We start from the raw sequence: 14659 nt of genomic DNA, 5'->3' as shown, positions 1-14659 counted from the left end.
AGGGACCACGTTAAAGTTCTGCAAATCTCCTTGATCTTGATGCATTTGATTTTCACGGTTTCCCAAGGCGTTTTCATTGTTATTATTGTCGTGTGACATGATGATAACAACAGATAGAATGTAACTTAAAAAGAATAGATTATCAGAGTCCCGGCAACGGACCAATTTGTTTAACCAAAAAATATAATTTCGGTTAAAACTAGAATTTGAGATGAAAAATCGGGTTACTGATAATCAAGAGACCAAAAAAGAATAATAGGGTTTCTGAGAATAATAATAAAGCAGCGAACAAGTTTTTATTTCAGTATGATGTTGACAATGATCTTTTCCCAATACAACTTCCTCCTTTTATAGTTGATTCTAGATAAAGGAATGAAACCTAAGCTTTAATGAGACAATTATGGACAATAAATGATATTAAATGAGCCGTTACACAATCATTCCTATTAAATACCAATTTTCTAACGTATCAGGTATTTAATACTGAATTTGGACTCCTTTTTGTCTTCAGATCCATGTTTTCAATGCCTTTTGATCCACTGGCTTTAAATGACTCGAATTGATACGAGACTCGTATCTAAACTGCTTCTCGTGCCTGTTTCACTTCCTCTTCTCGTACCTGTCATCTCCCGTACCTTTTTCTTAATTGTTATACTTTGACTATTTGTCCAGTCCACGTGTCACGCCATGTCATCTTCAATATAAATTCAACTTTTTTCCAATACAGTAAACGAACAATAAAGTTTTGAATAGGTTAAAAAATTGATTTCCCCTCATGTTTCTGTCTAAAAACAAAACAGGGAAGGAAGAAAATGCCAATTTTTCACTTAGTTGTCTTGGCTACTGGATAACATTTCATCCTGAAGAGTATACGAACAAGTTAAAATTGTACAAAATGATCCAAATAAATCAACTGTTTGAGTATGTTACTATTATATAACTTGGTGAGAATTGTGTGATTGAGACCGGAAGGTGTACAAACGTAAAATGAACCCGGTTCATAAGCTATTGTATGTAGGGGCATAAGCACCTTGCTTTTTTCTTTTGGTAATTAACTTTCTTTGTATTAATCACCAAAGTAAACCATTACAAAACTATAGTCAAGCATCACACTCTGCTGACTATCTCAACTACATCACTGCAACATTAATCTACTTGAGAGGACTATACAAGCTACTACTCACTATACTAATAAGTATTTCTGTAATTGGATTCTAGCTTTAGGCTCAACTCTAACATTACAAATATAGGCTATCTCTCTTACTAAACTTTCACAATTACAATATCATTTTTCAAAGATACGATTATTCTTTTCCAGCCATAACGCATAGGATGCTTCTGTGAATACCAATCTGAAAATGCTGGCATGGTTAGATTTCCCTTTTGCTTTCTTGATGATCCACTGAAGATGATGTTGCCAATTGCTGTTGTTTCCTTGATCTTCTTGAATCCATTTTCATATTCTACTCCATAATTCTGTTGCATAAGAACAATGTAAAAACATATGATCTCTTGTTTCTAATTGTTCCTTGCATAATACACAACTCTGATCAATGTTCAGCCCCCAGCTTGCTACTCTATCCTTGGTAGGTAATCTCCCATGCAACATTAACCATAGACTGAAAATAGCCTTTGGTCGAGCAGAATTATGAAATACCAAGCTCTTCCAATTCACTCTTGGTAAGTCTCCCAGAGTTGTAGATACATATGTCTGGTAGTCTCTTTGTCATCCCTTGTGCACTGAATTTGTTGTAGAACATCTCTGGAAGCTATTATTCTTCGAACCATCCAACTAGCTTGCTTTGGAATAGGCATGGTCTGAAATCTGTTGCTGCTTGATGTAGTAGGCATTGATCCATCTGATCCACAGTTTGTCTTCTTTATGAGCTAAATCCCAGCAGACTTTAGCAATTGCAGCCTTGTTCCAGAGCATCAGATTAATGATATTCATACCTCCACTTGATTTTGGGGTACACATTTTGTCCCATGCTACATAGCTCTTTCTAGTAATAATATTACTACCCGATCATATGTAGCTTCTACATATAGCATCTACCATCTTTAACACTTTCATAGGCAGAATAAACAGCTGAGCCCAATAGGCTTGAATACCAAAAATGAAAGATTTGACTAACTATATTCGACCAGCATAAGAGAGCTTCTTTGCAGTCCAAGATGAAATCTTTCCTGTGATTCTATCAATTAAGGGCTGCCATTGGATCAATGCGATTTTCTTGGAAGATAAAGGAATGCCTAAGTATTTAAAAGGTAACTCCCCTTGTACAAATCCAAGATAGTTCAATATCTGCTGCTTAACTTCCTGTTTCACTCCCCCAAAATACACTGAGCTTTTACCCATATTAGCTTGCAATCCAGATGCCTTTGAAAACTGAGAAAAGTATTGGTACAGGGTAGATATAGAAGTAAGATCACCTCTGGAAAAACGAAGAAGATCATCAGCAAAACTCAGGTGAGTTATGCCCAATTTTTTGCACCTAGGATGATATTGAAACAACTTGTCCTTTCCAATTTCAATGAATGATCTTCTCAAGCACTCCATGACAATAGCAAATAGGAAAGGTGAGATAGGATCTCCTTGTCTAAGACCCTTAGCAGCTTCAAAAGGTTTAGTAGTTTCTCCATTAATAAGCACAGTGTAACTGACTGATTTGATACATTCCATGACCCACTTTATTCAGGAAAACCAATCTCCTCCATTACTTGTTGTAAAAATATCCATTCTACTGAATTATATGCCTTTTGGAGGTCTATCTTAATCATGCATCTGGGAGATATTTGGGCTCTAGTGTAGGACTTTACTGGTTCATAAGCCAATATCACATTATCTGCAATTTTCCTACCAGGAACAAAACCAGCTTGGGATTCAGAGATTATATATGCCATGATCTTTTGAAGTCTAGCAGCTAGGACCTTTGAGATCACTTTATATAACATTGTACAACATGCATTTGGCCTATATTCTTTGATTGTAGCAGGTTTAGCAACTTTAGGTACTAGAGTGATAGTGGAATAATTGATTGGCTTGTTCATCTTAGAAGTTAGGAAAAATTCCCTAATAGCATCTGTAACTTGTTTATTGATAATGCTCCATGATTTCTTGAAGAAGACAACATTGTAGCCATCAATACCAGGTGCTTTATCATCTCCTATAGCTTTGAGGCTCTCTAAAATTTCCTGATCAGTAACATCTGCACAGAGATCTCTTCTTTATTGTTGAGTTAGTCTGGGACCATTTGACATGTACAATCTGTTTATGGCTGAAAGTGATCTTGCTGTTGATTCCATAAGAGACTTATAGAAATCCAATATCTCTCTTTTAATACCTTCAAGATCAGTGACTCTATCCCACACCTTGTAGTGATTTCATTGATATGTTTCCTTTGTGATCTATCTTTCATAACGGCTGTAAAATATTTGGTATTAGCATCTCCCAGTTGGATCCATTTAGCTCTTGCCTTCTGCTATTGGATACTCTCTTCAATCATTGACCAGTTCTCTAAGTTAAGTAGAGTCTCCTTCTCCCTTTTCAACAGATTGTCTGAGTACTTACTTGAGAGTTGTTCTTGTATATCTTTAAGGTCCATTCTGTCACACCTCCTTTTTCGCTACACCCGCGAGGGCGCAAAGGAGTTTTTCCAATTAAAGGACAGTCGGAATGGGATTTATTATTAATATTCAGAGTCGCCACTTGGGAGATTAATGGTGTCCCAAGTCACCGGTTAAATCCCGATCCGAGGAAATTATGACTCTGTTAACTGTCCGCGAACCAGAAATCCGAGTAAGGAATTCTGTTAACCCGGGAGAAGGTGTTAGGCATTCCCGGGTTTCGTGGTTCTAGCACGGTCGCTCAATTATTGTATTTGATTTTATCTGATTTCAAAACATGTTCTAGATTATGTGCTTTTATCAGTAAACCGCTTTTATTTCTATTTTTAATAAGAATTGCAACGTCGTGAAAATGCGTCTCGAACCACGTCGCACCAGTGCACCCGTGATTGTTAACACATTTCGACTTCGTTGAGATTTGGATTTGGGTCACATCAATGTGCACCCGAATTTAGGAAAGTAATATTATTAAAATATGCGCCTAAAGCAACTACGCATTTGGCTTTGCGAGGGCCATGAAATTTTGCTAAATGGCACGCCTCGAATTCTAAGGTTGAGTTAAAGCTAATTAAAACGAGGGCCACGCAATTGTCATTTTTGTTTGGCATGGCATACCTCGAAACTATTAAAAAAAAAGGTAAACTATGCCTATGAGATTTAATACTTTTTAAAAATAAACTTGATTCTACTAACTGAATTAGGACCCAATTAAGGAGAGGGTCATTTAATTTAAAGTCCAGTGCTAGCCGTCTCTCAAGCTAGGCCCAAAATACTATTCGTAGGCAAGCAGCACATTAGACTTCTAAAGACCCAGCGTAAATACCACAAACAACCCAACGAAAAGATACAACAGCTGGAGCACAAGGAACCAGGACCAAGGCCTGGAGAACCCCACTATGAGAGCCCGTGCGACTAATATTGGGCCTGGGGTCCAAGTGAACCCAACTACAAGAAGCGAATTTAGGCGAGACACTCTAATCACTGACTATTTTTATGCTTTGAAACTGTTCCCAATTATCCTGAATGGATTGTTCAAGTAGCTCAAACCTACAATGAAACATGCTAAAGACTACGAAATTTGAAGGGAATCAAATACCACAATTGATCAGGTTACTAAGAGACTATCAGGTTCACTCACACTAGGTCAGTGATAGAACCTGACAGTACCTCCATGAGCCATAAACCCAGCTATCAAACTATGCAGTATTCCAGTACACTTCAAATACACAATACTTGAGAAAATCAAGTAAAGGATGAACTAAGAACTGATACACAAATCATTTTAAGTAATTATTACAGGCCAACTATGAACATAAAGTAGAGAAAATCAAACTATAACAAATAAGTAGATCATTTCAATAAACTGAAATCAATTCTCATGTTTCATCATTCCCAGTTTACTTCATTTTCTGACTCATCTCACAGCCATCGTGGTTACAAGAAAATGTACCTGAAATGGTAAAAATGAGTGAACAAGGAGAATCAGCAGCTAGACTTGAGCAGAGAATGAACCAGCAACAAACAGTCCAGATTTAATGATGAAGCCCAGAACAACAGCTCACAATTTGATGGAGCAGTAAACTCAACAGTGCAAAACCCCAAAAATGCAATCTGAACAGTGGGTACTGAATTCTAATAACCAAAACACCCAAAGGAAATCATTGACTGACTTTCAACCCATTTCAAAGCTAGAAGGTGAACCTCAACTCGGATCAAAGATGCTTTTCTCAAAAAAAAAATTCAAACTCACACTCGATGGAACAGTAGTAGCTTATACTTCCTGTATTTTTCTTATATTTTAGCTCTCTAATGCTTATCTTCCAGAATCTGTAGGCTCTGTATTTGATTCTGGATTTTTTAGCTCTTCCTCCCTTGCCTTGAAGGGCAAGAATGATACCTTATATAGGCTCAAACATAGGGCAGCCCTCCGGTTCTATTTTTACCCTTTGCCCCCTTTTGAGTTTTTCTTTTTAGCTAAGATAGCCCCCAATTCCTAACTTTCTACCCAAGTTTTAGTGCCTATCCATCTGAAATTTTACTAAAGCCCCTCACTAGAAGCTTCCAAATCAGTTAGAGAAAAGATTCCTACCCAGAATACCTAGACTAACCTCCAATACCCCTGAAATTACACTCAGCACTCAAACGGGTCAGGCTGACCCAATGGTTCAGGGATGGGCTTTAAGCAAAATCAGATATACCCTTTCATTGGGCTTGCGAAACCCAAAATCAAACTAAGTTAACAAAATTCAGTACAAAGTCTTGAAAGGAAAACGGGGAAGAAGCATTTTGACATCACAAACGGACCCCTAAACTAATTTGGCTCAAGAACTAAATGAGAAATCACACAAACTATAACAAAACTAGAGGGAATACTAATTAACGATTAATCCCGGATTAAAGGGACACATGCAGAAGTGACTTTGAGAAAAACCAAAGAAAACAAGAACATAGAAGAAGATAAGGAAAAGAAAAATGAAGAAAAAGGGTCCATCAAAATACCTTGGTGCAAAACAAACGGATAAAAGCCCCCTGAACGACCCTATGGAAGAATCCGATTTGGGCCGAATAAAACCTTAATCACATGTTCTCAATGAAAACACGAGGCTAAAGTCTAATCCGAGCCCAAATCTTTGTTCAACTGGCTGACCCGCATTTTTGATTTAGGGTTCTGATTTTAGATTTGATATTTGAGGAGTTCAGGGGTGATTTGAGGGAAACTGGCCATGGATTAAGGGAGAGGGGGTTGTGGTGGTCAAGGGGTGTGGATTTGGCGGTGAAAGGAGGTGGCGCCGCCACCGGAGAACTCAAGGCGGCGGCTAGGGTTTCGCTCTTCAAATGAGTATTCGATGGATTCCAGGGGGTTTTGAGATGAACGGAGTGGGGATTCGAGATGAGGGGGTGGAGAAGAGTCCACGGTGTTGTTTTGGTGGCGATTGGTGGTCCTCCGCCGCCATGGGCGATTTCCGGCGGCGGAATTAGGGTGGGGGAGGGCGGCGTTACGTTGGGTCTCTGAGGGATGGGGTGAGAGAGAGAGACGAAGGGGTGGGGGGTAGAGGTTCGGACATATAAATATTAAACAAACCCCAGTTCCGGACCGTTAGATCAACAGAGATCAACGGTCCTGATTTGGTCTGTTAAAAACGGGGTCGTTTTGGATTGCTGGGGGGAAAGACCGGGTTCTGGGGGCGGGTCGTGGGACAGTTTGGACGGGTATGGGAGTGGGTTTGGGGGGAAACATTTGGCCTGGGGTTTGGAAATTAAAGATGGCCCAAACAGACTTATATTTCTATTCTTTTACTTTCCATTTCTTTTCAATTTCAAATCTTTTTCTTTCTTTTCTAAATAAAACCTACATTAATTCTAAACCAAAATTATCCTACCAAATTAGATTAATGTTCAAAATAATATTTACAACAACTAATTAACTACCAAATTAAAAGAAAACTGCAAGATTCGTAGCTAAATGCAAAAATGCGTTATTTTTTGTGATTTTCTATATTTGTAACACAAATAGATTACTAACTAATTTCAAAATGCCAAATTAAATCCTAAATGCAAATGCAACATATTTTTGTATTTTTCATGAATTAAATAAAATAAACATGCACAAACAAATGCAAACAATTAACACAAAAATGCCACAAAATTCAAAAAATTGCAAATAATGAAAAGAAATTATTTTGTTTGAATTTTTGGGAATAATTCGTATATAGGGCGAAAATCACGTGCTCACACATTCTAGCTGCTTCAATTCTCAGATTAATTCCTTTAAACTCCTTAACATTCAAAGCTTTTAAGGGAGCTTTCAATGCTTTCAACTTATACCATATAGATTTCATAGTGCCAGTAGAGTTCTTTGTATTCCATACTTCAGCCACTATCTGAGTGAATTCCTGGTGATTAGTCCATACATTGAAGAATCGAAATGGAACTTTCCCAGCCCAAGATGAGCTTGCTAGAGTTAACACCATAGGGGCATGATCTGATATTTGAGGAAGATCATAGACTTCTCCACATGATTCCAGTTCATCATCCATTCATAATTACCAAAACCTCTATCAATTCTGCTGCTAACCTTATCAACTCCAGGCTGCCTGTTTGTCCAAGTGTAATACTCACCCTGCCAAGGTAGTTCAGACAGAGCTGTCTGTTGCAGACATGAGCTGAAATCTTGAGTTTCTGCAAAGCTAACAGGATTACAAGACAGTCGATCACTAGCATATAACACAACATTAAAATCACCTGCAACCAACCATGGACCAGTAACAGTTGTAGAAATTTGTTGAAGATTCTTCCACAATTCTCTTCTCTGTTCCAGCCCATTAAATCCATAGACAACAGTTATATAGCACTTAATATCCCCCTTTCTGCTTTGTACTAGAGAGTGAATCATTTGAGGGTCATCACTGACTCTAGTAACCATCAGATGATTAGTATCCCATAACAGCCACACTCTACCATTCTTAGCTTCTTTGTAGTTAGTCAATATACCCCATCCAGACATAATATACTTCGATATTTTTTGAGCATTTTCTTCTTTAACCTTGGTTTCCACTAGTCCTACCAACTTTATTTTATTGCTTCTAATATATTCTCTAACTTCCTTTTGCTTATATCTTTTATTTACACCCCTGATGTTCCAGAATAACCACTTCATCAATGAGTACTTGTTCCACCTCTATCGCTAGGTGGAATGTCATGTTTGCTATTAGACACTGGCTCAAATCTATTCCTAACAGGAATAGATGTTAGTGGAGGAAAGTTTATGATGTTCAGCTCTGAACTCTGCATTGCTTTCCCTTTATCTTCCTGTCCTGCATCATTATGATCACCCCTTGGTTGAGTCTTCTCCTTAGTCTTCTGAATTTCAGCTATCTTGGTACTAGTATCATGTTGAACTTCCTGCATTTGAATCTGTACAACCTCTACTTGAGTAGCAGGAGCTGGTACTTTAGTTCTCCATTCTTGAATAACTCTACCCTTCTTAGTAGGCACTTGGTTACCAGTCTTTATCTGAGTTGAACATCTGTGTCCCACTACTAAGCATTTCTCACAATAGGCAGGCTTCCAGTCATAGATTACACTCTGTAGAAAATATTTCCCACTTGGATCCATCACCCACACTTCACTTGGTAGTTCCTTAGTAACATTAACCTCAATAAGCATCCCGACATAGGAGATTCTAGTCTGTTTTGTTGTACACTCATCAGCAAAAATAGGCTTCCCAATCACACTTGCTATTCTGCTTAAGGACCTCACACCCCAACATGACATAGGTAATTTAGCCCACAATGGAATGGATGTAGGAAATTCCTCTGTAAAATCAAACTCCGGGGTCCATGGCTTCAGAATGATAGGTTTACTAGCTATGGAATATGGTCCTGCACATAGGATTTCATGAGCACCATCCATATTCTTAAATCTTATTATATAGTAGCCTTCCTCATGGTAAAATAGGTCAGGTTCTGGAACATGAGACCAGTGAATACCAATATATCTTTTCATCGCATTATACCCCTGTCCATCTCTTAAGATATACGCAATAAAAGCACATTTCCATTTAGATTCTTCTTCTTCCACCTCTACCTTGTCTAATTGGACCACAGGTTCTCCATCTACTAATAATGGTGGTATGTATGAAAGTGACATACCATTAGAAGCAAACATGTTCTTCTGGAAGAGTGTTGTCCATGGAGGCTTAGCATCTTCCTTTCGATCATTCCTCACTACTGGTTCATCCTCTTTATCAGCTAGGTCACTCTGCATCTGGATTGGAATCTGCATAGTTACTGTTCCATTGGATTGCACTTCCATCCCTTCTGAAACTATTACTTTAGGAGCTGTAATTGTCAAATCTAGCCTCTTAGCTACGTTTGATTGACTTGAAGCTGATCCAATTGCACATGCAGCTGCTCCTTTACTGAGTTCTGAATTTTGAGCTGAACTCTGAATTGAAGCTGGTGGAGTGGTTAATGAAGGAATTTTCTCCATTAATGGCTGATTCGTAGTTAGTATCGCTTCTAGTGCTGTTAATGGGTATTTTCGAGGTCTTCCCCTTCCCCTGCCTCTTCCTCTCGCCATGGCTACGAGCTCGGCGTACGTTTAACTAACGTGCGCCGAGAGCATTTTGGAAGAAAGAGTTTTGTTTTGTTTGAACTATATAAGCACCTTGCTTGAAGCGGTGTCACCTGACACCACTTCATCGATTTTTTTTTTTTTTGTAATATATACATATAAATAATAAATAAATTAAAATATTGGTGTAAATATAAAAAATGACATCGCTTGTCGTTACACTAATTTATTCATTTGTTCACTTCTTCAAATATTGACATTGCTTATGAAAATTCTTGCTTATGCCGCTGAGTCTATATGAGTATGTGAACAAGTATGGATCTGGCGGTGATGAAAGTTGAACTAGGAGAGAATAAAAAGCTGAACTAAGAGAGAATAAAAAGCTGAACAAGGAGGTTGCCTCCATAAAAGATGAAGATAGGCAATTGAAGGAGAAGATGCAGAAAGATTAAGAAGCTGACACTGCTCCTCTTAACAAATTGTTGGGGTCCCTTCTTCAACCCGGTCCAAATTCAATCATGTCTAGAGTCGAGTCTTTTTTTTTTTGGGTCAAACAAGTCTTATTTTTGCTATTTTTTTGTACTCTGCTGGTTTAATATGTTTGTGACAATTTTAGCAAGCTCTTATAACATTATGTAGGAAAAGTATTGATAATGAAGCTAGTTCTTATGGGGAAGTTGAACTTGGGTAACCAACAAGGGATATGGTGGAGTGGTAAGTACTCCTTCATCCTTAACCAGATGCCTCGAGTTCGAGCCCCTGGGTATGGGATCGCCTTTGTTAGGGAGCGCTTTACCCCCTAATGTGGGACTTCCCGGCGCGAATCCGGATTAGTCGGGCCCCAATGTGGGAACCGGATACCGGGTGAGAAATAAATATAAAAATATTATAACAAATAATCTATTTAAAATATTTATGAAATATAATTCAACTATGAATAATACGAAAAGTATGACATATATCACAATATGCAAATTAGCTGCAACGTCGTTACAGCTCAAACATCAAAAGTAATGTATTTGATACGAAATCTTATACGTATCTAAGGAGTATTGAATCTCATTTCGATAATATAATTTGATATTTTTTTTAAAATACTCCTTTTATTTAATATGCTTTTTATTTAAAAGAGAATTTATATAAAAACATAATTCACAATTTAAATATGATTCTCTAGCATCATTTATTTTTACGTTTCAACAACTTAATAAAGTGACACATAATTCACCATACAATAATATGATAACTAATTATTTTTAAATAGTTACTAGATAATACTGAGCTATTAAATTAATAAGTATTGTATCTAATAAACGTGAAAAAATAATATTTAGAAAAATAATTATAAAATAATTATGGACTATTATATAATAAAGAATAAAAGTTGATAAATAAATATTTTTTAAATGAAAGATTTATTTAAAATTTACTATCATAACAGTCTTAGTGGATAACGTGTAATAATTTTTATTTTAATATGATATAAAATATTCTCAACTTAATGATTTATGATTTTAAAAAAAGTAACTTTGAATAGTCAACGATTTATTAAAAAAAATTGAGGATTTACAGGGTTAGTTACATACAACTGCATAAAGTTCATTAGGCGAGCCCAATACACTGGTCGTTGGGCGTGTCCGAGGTGTAAGCCCCGATGGCCGAGGCGTAAGTCTCACGGATCTAGGCCTCACATATAAGTCCAGGGATATTTTACGAGTGCTCCGCCCTAGGGCGAGCCCCGAACGAGTTCCAATTCTGCCTTTTAGAACAGAGGTGGATACATCATTGCGAATATCAAAAGAATCACCTCGCTTGGAGTACATCGATGAAGAGCTGAAAGCTAATTCCTAGTGAAAGTCGAATTTCTTGAAAGTTTTATTTCGTGGGCTACATGCATCATACCGGCCGGAGGAATTCATGGTCAATAAGGTTTCATTATTGTTGTACTTGCATGTGGAGTTGGAAACAAATAAGAAAACTGAATCATAGAGGGTTTATTTTCCTTAACCGATTTATTTTAGGTTTTAGAATATTAATTGAAGAAGATTTCGGCCAACTTCACTCCTATATAAAGCATCATATTGTTGCTATTTAAGGTTAATGTTATTTCAGACAATCACTGAAAATTACTCATGACAAAAGCAATTCATAGCAAAAAGGTTCTTTCAAGGATTCAAGCTAAGCAGCCGAAGAACATGTTGCTGAAGGCGAAGTTGCTTAAGTTGTTTAGTTGTTTAGGTGGAGTTAATGTTCTTTAATTATGATCTATTTTGCTTGTTGAGAAGTGTAATCGTAAGTAAATCAATCATGGAGATTTATTTAGCTTTCTAGGCTAGTGTTTATAGTTTTGCAACAGTAACTACAATTAAGTTGATTGTATAGGATTAAGGTATTAAAGTTAGTTCATTTTATTATTGAGTTGTAACCTAAACTCACTATTTGAAGTTATGAGACAAATCCTGTCAGAGTTGATCGTAAAATTTACTCCCTTGAGCAAGGAGATTTTTAGGTAAAATTTATTGTGTTCTTAGATTTTCGTTCTTCACTCTTGATTTGTGTATGAAATACGTTAAAGAATCAAGTTTTTTAATATGCGAAAATCGAATAAGCTAAGACAGAATTCACCCCCTTTTTATGTCTAGGTGTACCCTAAAATAACATGGCATGAACACTATGTATAAATAAATAGAATGATATGAAACTACATGCATGACAAAATGATGCCTCAACTTTCGTTCCGAATGCTCAATTATCATATGATTATTATTATTATATTGTACAGATATCAACATGTGCGAATATATAACACTTATAGCTTTTTCTTCATATGTCATTTTACCATTATTTTCTTTTTCTCTTCTGATTTATTCAACCTCTCATTTATTCTTTCACCTAATACATGCAAATGCAAAAGTTAAAATTCGAAAACTTTTAGGTATCACTTAAGTCCAAAATAATATAGTCTAATATATTTGCAAATGGTTTATTACATATTCTATGCGCAGCAGACCTTTATAGAAAATACATATCCCCACTTGCTTTATTATTCTTCTTCTCCATTATTAGACAGGCTTAGGGTATGATCTAAATATATAAAAAAAACGTGTTAAATATTGTAATAAAATAATGACTTTATATTTTTTTTTTTCCGAATCCACTAGGCATTGTGCCTAGGGTTAGTTTTCATAAACATAAAATATAGTACAGCAAAAGTGGAGGGGGACCTGAACCTTACCTCCACACATAAAATGAAAATGCATTTGGTTAACCACACATGGCAACCAAATGACATTTGATACCTATGATGAATTTGACCTACAATGCTGATGCAGTTGTCTATCCAACATTGATAGGCAATTTGAATTACAAATTACAAAAGAAGTAGACCTAGGTCAACTATACAATAATGCACATGTGATCCTGATACTACTAAGGGGTGGGGTTGAAAAATATTCTTCCATATACAACAATCTCTATTTCTAGCAAGAGAGTAACTGTACACTATAATGTTAGACAAAAACATAGTGATAATGAGGGGGTTTATCTTCAAACTTGCTTTCACTACTAGAAATCCGGAAAAAAGCGACCACAAAAAGCGACCAGTGTTGGTCGCTTATTGACCAAAAAGCGACCAAACGTGCCTGGTCGATATTAAGCTGGTCCCTTTACCTTAGGGACCAAATATTCCGGTAAAGACACTGGCGACCAACTTTGGTCGCTATATTATTTTAATATTATAAATTTTGCGACCAAAGTTGGTCTCATTTGTGTAAATTTCATTCTATTTATTTATTATTAATTATAAAGTAGCGACCAACTTTGGTCTGTATACGAAATATTATATTTTAAAATCTGGAAAATTGCGACCAAAGTTGGTCGCTATACTATAAATTTTTTAATTATTTTTTTTAAATAAGCGACCAAAGTTGGTCGCTAAATACATGAATTAATATTTTTATTTATTAATAAGCGACCAACCCTGGTCGCCATATTTCCAGAAATTATTAATTTTCTGGTAAATAGCGACCAATCTTGGTCGCTTTTTGGGAAATCTGGGTTAAATAGCGACCAACCTTGGTCGCTATTTCACAGAAAATTATTTTTTTTAATAGAAATGCGACCAAATAGCGACCAAAGTTGGTCGCTTTTCTTGGTATATTGCTGGCAGGAACTGCCTCTTTTGGCAGCTACACCACCTGCCAGCTTACCAAAATTCCTAAATAGGCAAATATGCCAACAACAGCAATAACAAGCAACAACAACAACAACAACAACAACAACAACTATAACGAACAAAGTATAAAGTTCAATAGAACTTTATACTTTAAGCTAATTAGCAAACTAATAAGTTAAATGTTATTACAGAACCATTCGAAAATCAATTATATTTGTCTAGCATAAACTAATAAGTTCAAAGATTGTTCTCTACATCATTATCATCACCGTCTGATGAACTTTCTTCACCATGACGGTATCTAGAATGGGATATTTGTCGATGATGGGAAGAATGACCACGGGGAGGACGGGAGGAATGAGCATGGGGAAGGCGAGCCTCTGGCGATGACTCACGAGACCGGGGAATTGGAAAATTGCCAGAAGCTAGGAGAGTTTTGATCTGCTCTTGCATGCCCTTGCACTGAGCTTGCATGCCAGAGTACTGCATATCTCTAAGCCTTTCTCTCTCCTTGGCGGCTTCTAGCTCGGATGTGAGCTTTGCCACAGTCTCCCGCATAGAGGAGAGGCTCTCCCTATCAAGTTGCTCGGCTTGGGAGGAGTCCCTATTCCTTGCATTCCACACTTATAGCGATGGAATTTCTTATTAGGAAGCCCGTATACCTTCCCCCCTTTTGGACCGCCAGCAGCCTGCGTCCACATTCTCTCAGCATCCTCGTCCGATAGTTGGATTGGCGCGCCGGACTCATTAGGTGGCTGACTGCGTATGAATTGCTCCACTTCA

This window comes from Nicotiana attenuata, chromosome 10, assembly GCF_001879085.1.
Source record: "Nicotiana attenuata strain UT chromosome 10, NIATTr2, whole genome shotgun sequence".
In the NCBI taxonomy this organism is placed as follows: domain Eukaryota; kingdom Viridiplantae; phylum Streptophyta; class Magnoliopsida; order Solanales; family Solanaceae; genus Nicotiana; species Nicotiana attenuata.
This window is presented reverse-complemented; position numbering follows the sequence as displayed.